Here is a 14136-nt window from a genome sequence, read left to right as displayed (position 1 = left end):
CAAAGCTGTCCCCACCTCAAACGTGTCCTGCCCTGAGAGTCCCAAGGGAGCCCTACAAACTGACATCAGGAACCTGGACTGGTGAGTTTTCTTTCCCAGGGAAAAGGCTGGAGAATGTGCCCAGGGGCCCCTGGCCCTGAGCTGGCGCCGGACTACAAAAACGCCAAACATCAAAGCATGTATGCCAGACCAAAGCTGTCTCCACCTCAAACTTGTGCTGCCCTGATTCTCCCAACAAAGCACTACAAACTGACTTCAAGAACCTGGACTGGTGTGTTTTCTTTCCCAGGGAAAAGAGCTGGAATTAGAGCACAGGACCCCCTGGCCTTGGGCAGCCACCTGACTGCAACAAATACAAGCATTGAAGTATATCTGCCCGACCTCATCTGCCCCCACCTCAAACTTGTGCTGCCCTGACAGTCCCAAGGGAGCACTACAAACTGACATCAGGAACCTGGACTGGTAAATTTTCTTTCCTCAGACAAAAAGGCTGGAATTAGTGCATAGGTCCCCCTGGCCCTGGGTGGGCAGCTGACTGCATCAAATACGAACACTGAAGAATATCTCCCAGACCGAAGCTGTCCCCACTTCAAACTTGTGCTGCCCTGACAGTGCCATGGGAGCACGACAAACTGGCATCAGGAACCTGGACTGGTGAGTTTTCTTTCCCAAGGAAAAGGCTGGAGAATATGCCCAGGGGCCCCCGGCACTGAGCTGCCACCTGACTGCAAAAACTCCAAACATCGAAGGATGTATCCCAGACCGAAGCTGTCCCCACCTCAAACGTGTCCTGCCCTGAGAGTCCCAATGGAGCCCTACAAACTGACATCAACAACCTGGACTGGTGAGTTTTCTTTCCCAGGGAAAAGAGCTGGAATTTGCGCACAAGACCCTGTGGCCCTGGGCAGGCACCTCACTGCAACAAGTACGAACATCAAAGGATATCTCCCAGACCTCAGCTGCCACCACCTCAAACTTGTGCTGCCCTCACAGTCTCAAGGGAGTCCTACAAACTGACATCAGGAACCTGGACTGGTGCGTTTTCTTTCCCAGGGAAAAGAGCTGGAATTAGAGCACAGGACCCCCTGGCCTTGGGCAGCCACCTGACTGCAACAAATACAAGCATTGAAGTATATCTGCCAGACCTCATCTGCCCCCACCTCAAACTTGTGCTGCCCTGACAGTCCCAAGGGAGCACTACAAACTGACATCAGGAACCTGGACTGGTAAATTTTCTTTCCTCAGACAAAAAGGCTGGAATTAGTGCATAGGTCCCCCTGGCCCTGGGTGGGCAGCTGACTGCATCAAATATGAACACTGAAGAATATCTCCCAGACCGAAGCTGTCCCCACTTCAAACTTGTGCTGCCCTGACAGTGCCATGGGAGCACGATAAACTGGCATCAGGAACCTGGACTGGTGAGTTTTCTTTCCCAAGGAAAAGGCTGGAGAATATGCCCAGGGGCCCCCGGCCCTGAGCTGTCACCTGACTGCAAAAACTCCAAACATCAAAGGATGTATCTCAGACCGAAGCTGTCCCCACCTCAAACGTGTCCTGCCCTGAGAGTCCCAAGGGAGCCCTAAAATTGACATCAGGAATCTGGACTGGTGAGTTTTCTTTCCCCAGGAAAATGGCTGAAATTATCGCACAGGTCCCCCTGGCCCTGGGCGGGTGGCTGACTGCATGAAATAGGAGCACTGAAGAATATCTCCCAGACCCCAGCTGCCACGACCTCAAACTTGTGCTGCCCTGATAGTCCCAACGGAGCACTACAAACTGACATCAGGAACCTGGACTGGTGAGTTTTCTTTCCCAGGGAAAAGAGCTGGAATTAGAGCACAAAACCCCCTGGCATTGGGCAGGCCCTTGACTGCAACAAATACGAGCATTGAAGGATATCTCCCAGACATCATCTGCCCCCACCTCAAACTTGTGCTGCCCTGACCGTCCCAAGGGAGCACTACAAACTGACATCAGGAACCTGGACTGGTAAGTTTTCTTTCCTCAGACAAAAAGGCTGGAATTAGTGCCTAGGTCCCCCAGGGCCTGGGCGGGTGGCTGACTGCAACAAATACGAACATCGAAGGTTATCTACCAGACCCCAGCTGCCCCCACCTCAAACTTGTGCTGCCCTGATAGTCCCAACGGAGCACTACAAACTGAAATCAAGAACCTGGACTGGTGTGTTTTCTTTCCCAGGGAAAAGCGCTAGAATTAGAGCACAGGACCCCCTGGCCCTGAGCTGGCACCTGACTGCAACAAATACGAATATCGAAGGATAACACCCAGACGTCATCTGCCCCAACCTTAAATTTTGTGCTGCCCTGACAGTCCCAAGGGAGCCCTACAAACTGACATCAGGAACCTGGACTGGTGAGTTTTCTTTCCCAGGGAAAAGGGCTGGAGTATGTGCTCAGGGATCCCTGGGCCTCAGCTTGCACCTGACTTCAAACAATCAAAACATCAAAGGATGTATCCAAGGACAAAGCTGACCCCACCTCAAACTTGCACTGCCCTGAGAGTCCCAATGGAGCCCAACAAATTGACATCAGAAATCTGGACTGCTGAGTTTTCTTTCCCCGGCAAAAAGGCTGGAATTAGCGCACAGGTCCCCCTGACCCCAGGTGGGCGGCTGGCTGCAACAAATAGGAACATCGAAGAATATCTCCCAGACCAAAGCTGTCCTCATCGCAAACTTGTGCTGCCCTGACAGTGCCATGGGAGCACGACAAACTGGCATCAGGAACCTGGACTGGTGAGTTTTCTTTCCCAAGGAAAAGGCTGGAGAATATGCCCAGGGGCCCCCGGCCCTGAGCTGCCACCTGACTGCAAAACCTCCAAACATTGAAGGTTGTATCCCAGACCGAAGCTGTCCCCACCTCAAACGTGTCCTGCCCTGAGAGTCCCAAGGGAGCCCTACAAACTGACATCAACAACCTGGACTGGTGAGTTTTCTTTCCCAGGGAAAAGAGCTGGAATTTGCGCACAAGACCCTGTGGCCCTGGGCAGGCACCTCACTGCAACAAGGACGAACATTGAAGGGTATCTCCCAGACCCCAGCTGCCAGCACCTCAAACTTGTGCTGCCCTGACTGTCCCAAGGGAGTCCTACAAACTGACATCAGGAACCTGGACTGGTGGGTTTTCTTTCCCAGGGAAAAGGCTGGAGACTTTGCCCAGGGGTCCCTGGGCCTGAGCTTGCACCTGACTTCAAACAATCAAAACATCAAAGGATGTATCCAAGGTCAAAGCTGACCCCACCTCAAACTTGCACTGCCCTGAGAGTCCCAATGGAGCCCAACAAATTGACATCAGGAATCTGGACTGGTGAGTTTTCTTTCCCCGGCAAAAAGGCTGGAATTAGCGCACATGTCCCTCTGACCCCAGGTGGGCGGCTGACTGCAACGAATAGGAACACTGAAGAATATCTCCCAGACCCCAGCTGTCTCCACCTCAAACTTGTACTGCCCTGATAGCCCCAACGGAGCACTACAAACTGACATCAGGAACCTGGACTGGTGAGTTTTCTTTCCTCAGGAAAAGAGCTGGAATTAGAGCACAGGACCCCTTGCCTTTGGGCAGGCGCCTGACTGCAACAAATAAGAACATCAAAGGATATTACCCAGACACCAGCTGCCACCACCTCAAACTTACGCTGCCCTGATAGTCCCAGGGGAGAACTACAAACTGACATCAGGAACCTGGACTGGTGAGTTTTCTTTCCCAGGGAAAAGAGGCAGACTATGTGCCCAGGGGGTCCTGGCCCTGAGCTAGCACCTGACTTCAAAACATCCAAACATCAAAGGATGCATCCCAGGAGAAAGCTGTCCCCACCTCAAACTTGCAGTGCTCAGAGATTCCCAATGGAGCCCAACAAACTGACATCAGGAACCTGGACTGGTGAGTTTTCTTTCCCAGGGAAAAGGGCCAGAGTATGTGCTCAGGGGTCCCTGGGCCTGAGCTTGCACCTGACTTCAAACAATCAAAACATCAAAGGATGTATCCAAGGACAAAGCTGACCCCACCTCTAACTTGCACTGCCCTGACAGTCCCAAGGGGGCCCTACAAACTGACATCAGGAACCTGGACTGGTGTAGTGGTTAGACACGGAAAGAGAATTTTTTCCGGAAAGAAGAGGTCAATTTAGATATTGACCAATTGAATGTAGACACGCCTCTGAGAACACAGAGGGGTTGAAAGCAGAATTCCCAGGGGAACTCACTCCTTGGTTCCAGTCAGCGTGTAGTGCAAACCTCCCCTGCCCAGCAATGAGCTGGGTGGGGGAGGGGAAGCCCCCATGGCCTGAAAGGTAGGCCCCAAGGGTGGTGGAAGGACTGGAACCGGGCTGGCCCCTGCAGATGGAAGGGTGGAAGAAATCTGGGATGTCTCCATTCGCCCCCCCCCCCCCCAGAGGGAGAGAGAAAGCCGCAAGGAAGGAGGAGCGGGGGGAGCTGCAAGGCAAGGTGCCCAGTCACGTGGGAGTTGCTGGATGTCCGGGCATCGAGACATCCTGGGAGTTCGGACTTTTAACCCTTCCTTGAGAAATGAAAGCTTTGTGAATTTTCCTTTCCCCTCCTCGGTTTGAAAGAGAGGAAGAGGGACATCTTGGACCCTGGGATGTTGGAAGGAGGAATTCTGGATGGGAGGGGGACAAGGAGTGACTTTTGGCTGGACTTTTCCGTGTTAGCCACAACCTGAACCAATCTTCTCCTCTGAGAGAGACTGTGTTTTGGGAGGATGCCAGTGAGTCAAGAGACCTGCTTCAGCTGGGAAAAAGACAAAATTGGAGTGAACAGAGAAAAGGTTAGGGGGTTTGTGGTGGCGCCCCCTTGTCCTGGAAAGGAAAGAGAAGAGAAGAAGATCTCTGTTCTTGAGCCCTCGGCCCCAGGAGAAAATGGAGGGGGACTGTGGTCCCAAACAATGAAAAACTGAACTGTTGTTTTCTCCCCTCTTGGCAGGGCATCCTTGATAGGAAAAATCCTAAAGGCAGTCTGTCCATCCATGCATTTGGTGGTGAGAGCACTGTGCATGGAAAGGAGAAGGGTCACCATGGCAAACTTTTTCTCCGGGCGGTGCCATGTGTGACATGGAAACACAGGATGTGGAGCTGTGTTTCTTGGAGGGGGGGGTCTGTGGCACAGGAGAGACTCTGTTCCCTCGATGGACTGAGTATCAATTGCTTGGAGGGTGGAAACCTGATTGGGGTCCAGATTGTGTCTCACTGTGGTTTGTTGGAGTTGGGTGGTGGGGGGAGGAATGTTTTGCAAGGTTTTCATTTGATCTTTGTGTGGGTTTTTTTTCCCTTCTTTAGTTTTCTCTTTTCTTTAGTAGTAGTAGTTTAATAAAGTTTTTTTTATTTTCTGTTCTTAAGCTTGGGCCTGCTTTGCTCTGTTCTAGATTCCACTTCACAGCATTCAGGGGAGGGATCACATTTTCATGGGGGCACTGGCATTGTGCCAGAATCAAACCATGACATTTGGTTCCCTGACCGGGAAAAGATAAGATCAGATAAGATAAGATAAGATGGTGATAAGGTGAATGCTGTGAAACGGGACCAGGAGGAATAAGAGCAAAGCATGTGTTGGGTTTTGAGATTAATTGGGGTGGAGATTTAGTGTAAGTTGCTGTTTTATGTAGAATGTGTTGAATGTAATTTTGATAATGATTTTTTTTTTGTAATCTGTGTTCTCAGAGACGAAGGGTGGAATGTCGTGGTTTGACACAGAAAGAGAATTTTTTCCAGAAAGAAGAGGTCAATTTAGATATTGACCAATTGAAAGTAGACACGCCTCTGAGAACACAGAGGGGTTGAAAGCAGAATTCCCAGGGGAACTTGCTCTCTTTGGTTCCGGTCAGCGTGCAGTGCAGACCTTCCCCCGCCCAGCAACGAGCTGGGTGGGGGAGGGGAAGCCCCCATGGCCTGAAAGGTAGGCCCCAAGGGTGGTGGAAGGACTGGAACCGGGCTGGCCCCTGCAGATGGAAGGGTGGAAGAAATCTGGGATGTCTCCATTCCCCCCCCCCCCCCCCAGAGTTCCTCTCCCAAGAGGGAGAGAGAAAGCCGCGAGGAAGGAGGAGCGGGGGGAGCTGCAAGGCAAGGTGCCCAGTCACGTGGGAGTTGCTGGATGTCCGGGCATCGAGACATCCTGGGAGTTCGGACTTTTAACCCTTCCTTGAGAAATGAAAGCTTTGTGAATTTTCCTTTCCCCTCCTCGGTTTGAAAGAGAGGAAGAGGGACACCTTGGACCCTGGGATGTTGGAAGGAGGAATTCTGGATGGGAGGGGGACAAGGAGTGACTTTTGGCTGGACTTTTCCGTGTTAGCCACAACCTGAACCAATCTTCTCCTCTGAGAGAGACTGTGTTTTGGGAGGATGCCAGTGAGTCAAGAGACCTGCTTCAGCTGGGAAAAAGACAAAATTGGAGTGAACAGAGAAAAGGTTAGGGGGTTTGTGGTGGCGCCCCCTTGTCCTGGAAAGGAAAGAGAAGAGAAGAAGATCTCTGTTCTTGAGCCCTCGGCCCCAGGAGAAAATGGAGGGGGACTGTGGTCCCAAACAATGAAAAACTGAACTGTTGTTTTCTCCCCTCTTGGCAGGGCATCCTTGATAGGAAAAATCCTAAAGGCAGTCTGTCCATCCATGCATTTGGTGGTGAGAGCACTGTGCATGGAAAGGAGAAGGGTCACCATGGCAAACTTTTTCTCCGGGCGGTGCCATGTGTGACATGGAAACACAGGATGTGGAGCTGTGTTTCTTGGAGGGGGGGGTCTGTGGCACAGGAGAGACTCTGTTCCCTCGATGGACTGAGTATCGATTGTTTGGAGGGCGGAAACCTGATTGGGGTCCATATTGTGTCTCCCTGTGGTTTGTTGGAGTTGGGTGGTGGGAGGAAAGTTTTGCAAGGTTTTCATTTGATCTTTGTGTGGTTTTTTTTTCCCTTCTTTAGTTTTCTCTTTTCTTTAGTAGTAGTAGTTTAATAAAGTTTTTTTTTTTTTTCTGTTCTTAAGCTTGGGCCTGCTTTGCTCTGTTCTAGATTCCACTTCACAGCATTCAGGGGAGGGATCACATTTTCATGGGGGCACTGGCATTGTGCCAGTGTCAAACCATGACAACTGGTGAGTTTTCTTTCCCAGGGAAAAAGGCTGGAATTTGCACACAGGTGCCCCTGGCCCTGGGTGGGCACCTGACTGCATCAAATACGAACACTGAAGAATATCTCCCAGACCCCAGCTGCCCCCACCTCTAACTTGTGCTGCCCTGATAGTCCCAATGGAGCCCTACAAACTGACATCAACAACCTGGACTGGTGAGTTTTCTTTCCCAGGGAAAAGAGCTGGAATTAGAGCACAGGACTCCCTGGCCTTGGGCAGGCCCCTGACTGCAACAAAAACGAATATCGAAGGATATCACCCAGACACCATCTCCCCCAACTTCAAACTGCTGCTGCCCTGACAGTGCCAAGGGAGACCTACAAACTGACATGAGGAAGCTGGACTGGTGAGTTTTCTTTCCCAGGCAAAAAGGCTGGATTTAGCGCACAGGACCCCCTGGGCCTGGGTGGGCAGCTGACTGCATCAAATACGAACACTGAAGAATATCTCCCAGACCCCAGCTGCCCCCACCTCAAACTTGTGCTGCCCTGATAGTCCCAATGGAGCCCTACAAACTGACATCAACAACCTGGACTGGTGAGTTTTCTTTCCCAGGGAAAAGAGCTGGAATTAGAGCACAGGACTCCCTGGCCTTGGGCAGGCCCCTGACTGCAACAAAAACGAATATCGAAGGATATCACCCAGACACCATCTCCCCCAACTTCAAACTGCTGCTGCCCTGACAGTGCCAAGGGAGACCTACAAACTGACATGAGGAAGCTGGACTGGTGAGTTTTCTTTCCCAGGCAAAAAGGCTGGATTTAGCGCACAGGACCCCCTGGGCCTGGGTGGGCAGCTGACTGCATCAAATACGAACACTGAAGAATATCTCCCAGACCCCAGCTGCCCCCACCTCAAACTTGTGCTGCCCTGATAGTCCCAATAGAGCCCTACAAACTGACATCAGGAACCTGGACTGGTGAGTTTTCTTTCCCAGGAAAAATGGCTGGAATTAGCGCACAAGACCCCCTGGCCCTCGGTGGGCAGCTGACTGCAACAAATACGAACACCGAAGGTTATCTACCAGACCCCAGCTGCCACGACCTCAAACTTGTGCTGCCCTGATAGTCCCATGGGAGTCCTACAAACTGACACCAGGAACCTCGACTGGTGAGATTTCTTTCCCAGGGTAAAGGCTGGAGAATATGCCCAGGGGCCCCTGGCCCTGAGCTGGTGCCTGACTACAAAAACTCCAATCATCAAAGGATGTATCCCAGACCGAAGCTGTCCCCACCTCAAACTTGTGCTGCCCTGATAGTCCCAGGGGAGTCCTACAAACTGACATCAGGAACCTGGACTGGTGAGTTTTCTTTCCCAGGGAAAAGGACTGCTGTTTGTGCTTATGGCCCTGTGGCCACCACTGGACCTCCTGAAATTCCAAATGGGATGCCAGATGCCTCCCACACCAAAGCTGCCCCCGGCTCATGGCCTGACTGATCTTGCCATGGTCCTGGGTGGCCCCGGGGTCTCAGTCTGGAATATCCCGTGGCTCTGGGATGACTTTGGCTCCCTTTCTCTCCTTTTCCACGGCAGATCTCTCCCAGGTGCCCCTGAGTCCTCCCAGCTGCCCCAGTTCCCTCCCAGTGTGCCACCCAACATTCCCGCTTCCCTCTTGATTTCCCCAGTGTCCCTCCCAGTGCTCCCATAGCAAGTACAGGACGCAGTAGAAGCAGTTCTGTCACTGCTTGTAGCCCTTACTGCCACCACGGGAAGGCTCTGAGGGTTCTCGGGGATGGTGGGGAGGAATGCGGGGGTCCCAGGGGTGTCACTCTGGGGTCTGGAGGTCCCAGATGGATTCTGGGAGGGGGGCATGGAGTGTTCAAGGGGGTCTCTCAATGGTCACATGGGGGAGGGGTCCCAGGGGCATCCCAGGGGGTCCTGGGGACCACTGGGGGGTACCAGAGATCCCTTAGGATTCCTGGGGATCATTCAGCGAGTCCCAGAGGGTTCAAGGTAGGTCCCTGGGGGATCTTTCTGGGGGGTCCCAGAGAGTTTTGAAGGGTCCCAGGGGTCAGGGGGATTTCCCAATTAAGATCTGGGGGGGAAGGGGGAGTCCCTCAGGGGCTGGTGGAGGGAGGACAACTTAGCATCACCAAACATGTTATGTCTATCTCCCCATACAATCTAGAGCACAACTACACCCTGCATTACAAATTTCAAGTCCCCAGGACTTGTGCCTATTACAGGCTAAGCAGCAGGGCAGAGCAGCTGCAGGACAAATACCTGCAGCCACCCATGACACAGGACAGGGAGAGAAAGCTTTTGAGGAGAAGAAAGGACTGAGAGACCCAAAGAACACAGAGTGCACCAGAGACAAGTGACAGGACACACACCGGAACTGCTCTGCCCTGAGCACCTCAGCACTGTGATCAAAACAGACACTTTTCCTTTAGGTGGCCTAAGGAGACGCTTCTTGCACATCCCCGCTCCCAAAGCTGATTCAAAAGGCCCTCCCAGCACCCCGCTTTCACCCCCTCTGTGGGTCTTAGCCCTCCACTTATCTCTCAGGCATCTGGGCATGAGAATCCACGTCGCGTGGCAATGGAGGCAGCCTCGCCTGTGGGGAATGTCCTATGGTCACCGGGCTGTGGTCCCATGCTCAGCTACAATCGAGAACACCAAACATCACTGCACGATCTCAACCGCACAGCAGCCACAACTCAGCAATTCTGCTGCTCACCATTATTCTCCTGAGAACGCCAGGCTCCTCAGGCCGCACGCTTCGCCCACGCCCTCCTGGCAGGGTCTGCCTGCCTGAAGAGCAGGCGAGGTGAGGTGGCGTTCCCAAAACTCGAGTGGACCCTGGTCCCCCTCACTAGTAGTTCCCCGACTTACAGCAACTCCTCGGCCGCTCCTGAGGCTCCCTGGTGCCACCTTCAAGTGACAAAGATCAAGGTTTCCTCTCAGAGCTGTGTGCCGCTCCCCAAATTCCCACGAGAGTGAAGGAGTGGCTCTGCGGCCGCTTGCAGGGGGGTCTCGCTGGTACACGAGTGGACTGCCTAACACACACAAACATGAATGGATACTGAGAGTTGCAGCAGAGACACTACAGCTGCAGGCACACAAATTCATAAATAAACAAACTAACAAAATAAAAAAAATCTACCAAAATATTAATTTTGTTTACCCAATATCCAAATAGATTAACAGAGACACCCTGTCCTATCCCCTCAATAAGACCTCTTAATCTATGCCAAACAAATCCTTAAAACTAAGAAAACCCTGCTTGTATCGAAATAAAACCAAAATAAAAGTCTTGTAAACGTTATAAATTCATTAACCTAACACATCAGAACCATAAAAATATTAAACTTTTATGAACACCAGTACACACTACCCTCATTTCAATGTATAAAAGTAAAGCTATTCCTATTACTAACCTAACACAAATATCACAAAATATAGCAGTAAGAAAAGGAAAAAAAAATAAACCTCACTAAAAATAAAATATAAAATTTTTCTTTTAAGCCAAAAAAAAAAAAAAATCATACATTCTAAACAGGAACTTCCTCAAAATCAAGTATTTCAATAAACCCAAAAAACTCTAACATATTTCAAATAACTACTAAAAAGCCAAGAAACATAAAACAATTAAGCAACCCACCACAACTATCTAAAACTACCTACAATAAACCTTCTTTTAAAAAACCCAACAAATCCTCCTTACCACCTCAACAATACATCACCAGCAACACCAAACAACTCAAAATACCATAACTCCCATCCAAAAAATGCTCTATAAACTGAAACACTAAAACTCATCTAAAAAACCCACTCACCCTTCAACAACCTCCTCTAACCTACACACAAATCTAAAACCAATAAGAATTAACTATAAACTATCATACCTTAAATAACTCCACCATTAAACACTACTGTACTAGACTTATCAAAACTCCAATACAAACTAAAATCAAAAACCACAAAATAACACACCACTGTTAACATTACCAATATTTTTCTCCATTCCTCTAACAACTGAATACAAACCTCGATTTACCTTCATTTGAAAAACATACAATACACCTACAACCAACTACTCCAAAAATAAAAACACAATCCTACCATCTAGCATAAATTCATCCAAATGAAACTTAAAAAAAATAAAACTCCAAAACAACTGTAATAATCCAACAACATTAGATGAAAAGTATAACAAAAATATTTTTTAAAATCATCCAAATTCTTCTAAAAGATTATTACACCACAAAAAATAAAAAAAGCAAAATCAAAAAGCCTACTGAAAAGCTTACTAAAAATAAAATAGCAAAAGAAACATCAAATTCCCACCAATCTCATCAAAAAAAGTCAGAATGGCTCCACGAGTTAACAAAAAAACCCCAACCTATAAGAAATTAACTGTTATCATACAGGGCATCCATATAAAAAATCTCAATCGTTCTAAAACCTTAAAAATAATTACAAATTAACCCCAAAATAAAAACTTTAATCTCTAACAAAAGAAACCCAAAAACAAACAACAGAAACTAAAAATACACCACCATAGAACCAACTACCAGCAAAAAAAACCCCACACTACACGCTTTTCTCTAACAGCTGTTAGTGAGGCACATCACAAAAATGAAACAAAAATAAAAAATAGCCTTATAGAACCCCACAAAACAAATCACAAAACCCACTAGAAAAAGAAGTCCAACCAACTTACTAAACTTCAAACCATACAACAGACCCTGAAAGCTGCTAAAAATGAAAACCATATCTCTACACTAACTCAAAGAGTAACCAGTACTCTGCTAAGTTAGCTTTAAAAACCAAAGTAATAAACGATATTAAAAAATCTAAACCACTAGACAATAAAAAGCACCCAAATAAAAAACTACCTAAAAAAATCCACCGTATAAATACACAAGTTCCTAAAAAAAACACTAATAAAAAGCAACCAACAACTACATCAAACTAAAGCAAAAACTCAAATAAATAAACTGAAATTAACAACAAAAAAAATTATTCCTAGCTCAATAAACCCATAATGCCTCAATCCACCAAAATACAAATACCACCTAGAAATAAACACGTCACCTAAACATAAATGTAACCATAAACGATATCTCCCAAATTACCGGTAACAATAAAACATCCACAACAATTAAACAAACCAAATGAATAAAACCTTGGTAAGAGAATTAACAAAAATGCAATTCTCAATATTAAAAAAAACTCACTAATTAACTACAGGACACTACCTCAAACCCACCAAAACTAACACTACATACTCACGCTAAAAAAAGCCACCACAACCTAATTAAAAACCAACCCTGTACTTCATGCTACGACCCATAAAAACCATTGTAAGCCTTAAAAAAACATATCCTTTAAGAAGATAACAGCAATTATATTTTTATAATATAAAAGCAAACAAAAAAAAATCCAATATATCGCACAAAAAAAAAAAAAATCCAACAACAAACTCAATCCAAAAAAACCCTTATCACAGCACCTGAACCAAGAACCGTAACAACCAACAAGTACACCGTGACCTTTCTCATACACCAAAGACGAACAAAAGAAAACGACCCAATAAACTCCTCAGGAGCGCCTCAAAACCAGCGCAGCGAGGGAGGCTGGAAGATGCGAAGCCACGCTCCCGGCCCCGGGCGCAGCGCGGCTCCGGCAGGAAAGCGGCTCCTCCGGCAGGCAGAGGCGGCGCCATGCCGGGAGACCCCCGCCTGCTGCCCCCGGCCCGGCGGGGCCGCCACCGGGCCCGGGGGGCCCCGGCGGCGCCCGAGCCCCGCGCCCGGAGCGGACGGAGCGGCGGCACCGGCCGGCACCGGCGCGGCGCCCGCGCCGCCTCCCCCGCCCGCCGGCCCGGCCAAAGCTCCGCTCGGCTCCGCACGGCTCGCACCGGCGCGGCTCCGGCGGGCCCGCGGCAGCCCAGCCGCGCCCAGCTCCCCTTCCGCCCCGGCCAGCCCCGGCACTGCCGGCAGGGCTCCGCGCCGGACCCTTCGCTGCCGGGCCGGGGGGTAGAAGAAGCGCCCCGAATGCAGAGGCACAGCCCAATCCCCGCCCTGCCAGCACTGCCACGGCTGCAGCTCCCTTCCTCTGAAACCCCGACACTGACGCCACGCTCCGGCGCTCACCTCACCCCAACAAGGGAAAAGAAATGTGGGATCCCCTTCAACTGCGTCCCCTAGAAGAGCAGGAAAGAAGCGGCTTGCCTCAAATGATGGCAAAAAGGGGCTTCTTACCTCAATCCAAACCCCTTAAAAGGCGGGACCACAGGACTGCCCCCTCCAATTCAACCTCAGGATGACGAAATTTCAAGGGAAAGGAGAAAAGTCCCGGCTAAAAAGGCGCACCGGCTCACCTGCTCGGCTGCTGCTTCTCGGCACAAAGGTTTGTCCCTCGGCTCCTCCTTTGAGCAATGCTCCACGTATCCAGGTGATCCCCCGGACCCTGTCCGAAGCGCTCACCGTCCTTCCAGGAGACAGCCCCGGGAACCCCCCATAAACTCCTCTTCTCCAGCAGCTTCGTGCAAAACCGATGGGAGGAAAACCCCCTAAATCAGCCGCCAGAGGAGCCGCCCCCTCCTCATCATCCTCACAGCTCACACCTGGGGCTGCTCTGAGCCCTCATCATCCTCACAGCTCACACCTGGGGCCTGCTCTGAGCCCTCATCATCCTAACAGCTCACACCTGCCGCTGTTTCCACTCTCCAACAGCGTCTCTCCGCCTCCAACACACAGCCCACTTCTCACAGATACAGATTCAACAGAAATCTGCTACGGCTGTCGGCTTTTCTTAATCCACCTGGTTAAACAATTAAAACACATACATGCACTGATGGTGATTGAAAGAAAGCTTTCCCCTGGAGAAAACAGTCCTTTTGCTGGCACACTTTGCTACACCTTCGGAAAAAGCAGAATCAGCACCAACTCCTAAGACCCCTGCCGAGGAACCCAGCCCTGCCTGGGACACCCAAAGCTGCAGACCTCGAAAAAGGAGGGAAAAGTCAAGCTTGGAGTGGAAAAAG

Source organism: Lonchura striata, chromosome 1A (genome assembly GCF_050655825.1).
Source record: "Lonchura striata isolate lonStrDom1 chromosome 1A, ASM5065582v1, whole genome shotgun sequence".
Taxonomy (NCBI): Eukaryota; Metazoa; Chordata; class Aves; order Passeriformes; family Estrildidae; genus Lonchura; species Lonchura striata.
The sequence above is the reverse complement of the archived record's forward strand: the minus strand, read 5'-3'. Positions refer to the sequence as shown.